General features: G+C 40.5%; 1 pseudogene; it reads left to right on the top strand.

Moving 5' to 3' along the window:
• Positions 1-292: 292 nt before the first annotated feature.
• Positions 293-823, top strand: LOC149157078 (benzyl alcohol O-benzoyltransferase pseudogene; annotated as a pseudogene).
• The last annotated feature ends 620 nt before the right edge of the window (positions 824-1,443 follow it).

The raw sequence follows: 1,443 nt of genomic DNA, 5'->3' as shown, positions 1-1,443 counted from the left end.
AAGAAAATCCTTGACTGACTAGTGCTCAGTATGGAGGGTTGTGCTCAGTATGTGTCCTTGTGGTGTAAATCGTGGCAGGTGATAAATAATGATGCAAATTTCCTGAGATTAATTTTGGTATACATAATTTTTAAAATTGGAAGTAAACTTAATTACCGTGATTCTTACACCGGTACGAACTTCTATAAATTTGATATCCTCCGCATAACAAATTACCCATCAGGAATTCCTCTGTGTTTCATAAATTTTATCGGCTTAGTTTGTTGGCAGCCTCTACTCATATTGTGTTTATATGGCAGCTATGGGATTTGGATTGGCTCCTTCTCGTGTACTAATGTTCGCAAGACCTAGTGCCCTCTGCAACTTCAAAGTCACCAAAAGGCCACCTCTCCTCGTTACCCCTAACCGCCCTACTCCCAGCCATTCTCTGTATCTTACCAACATTGACGATCAACTGGGATTAAGACTTCATGTCAATTCACTTTTGTTTTATCGAGCAACCTGCGACTCCTCCTCCATGAAGAATGAGGATCCAGTTCTTATTATTAAAGAGGCTCTAGCCAAGCTTCTGGTGCATTACTATCCCTTTGCCGGAAGGGTAAGAGATGCAGATGATAAAGGTAAGCTCATCGTGGACTGCACTGGGGAGGGGACTCTTTTCGTAGAAGCTGATGCAGATATTTCATTGGAAGACTTCGGAGTTCTCTCTCCACTTCTCCCTCGTGCTCTTGACTTTGTAAATTACGTTCCAATATCCAGGCCCATCACAGAGTCTCCACTGCTTCTATTTCAGGTTGGTAATTGTGATTTTAGAAGAGATTAGAATTTTACATTTCACTGTATGGAGTAATGTGTAATTTGGATAATGCTCCTAATTAGCACTGATGAATGAAAAATAATTAATATAATTATGTAGGAGCTCATTTTGGATTAGGATTTTAAAACTTTATCTATAACTAGGTGGATGCTAGAAATATAATATGTAAATGTGTTAATTATCCAAAGTGGATAGTACAAATATGATAAGTAAATGTGCGTTTATTTCAGAATAGGATTTTTTTCACTAGTCGTCTTTTACGTTTCTGGTAGCCACCGCGTACGCTATGACAAAATCCAGGGATCTCACTCAACAACCATTGTCCTTCGCCATGGATTTGATCAACGAAGGGAAACGAAGGGTGACGGAAGAACACTTGCGATCTGTCATTGATCTGGCGGAGCTGAATGGGCGTCCACTCGATAAACCCGTAGGTGTTTACGCTATTTCAGACGTTTCCAAGATTATGGTGGATCTCAAAGAAGTGGATTTTGGGTGGGGAAAGGCCGTGTATGCTTCTCCTGTTTATCCGCCAGAGCCTAACGTTTCATTTATCCGCCAGAGCCTTTGAAGGATTCATTGTTCCTGTTTCTTTGCCATCGACTACTATGCAAGTATTTGAGCAA

Source organism: Pinus tabuliformis, chromosome 9 (assembly GCF_031772625.1).
Source record: "Pinus tabuliformis cultivar Carrire ecotype Pingquan chromosome 9, CPIR1, whole genome shotgun sequence".
In the NCBI taxonomy this organism is placed as follows: domain Eukaryota; kingdom Viridiplantae; phylum Streptophyta; class Pinopsida; order Pinales; family Pinaceae; genus Pinus; species Pinus tabuliformis.
The sequence above is the reverse complement of the archived record's forward strand: the minus strand, read 5'-3'. Positions and strand labels throughout refer to the sequence as shown.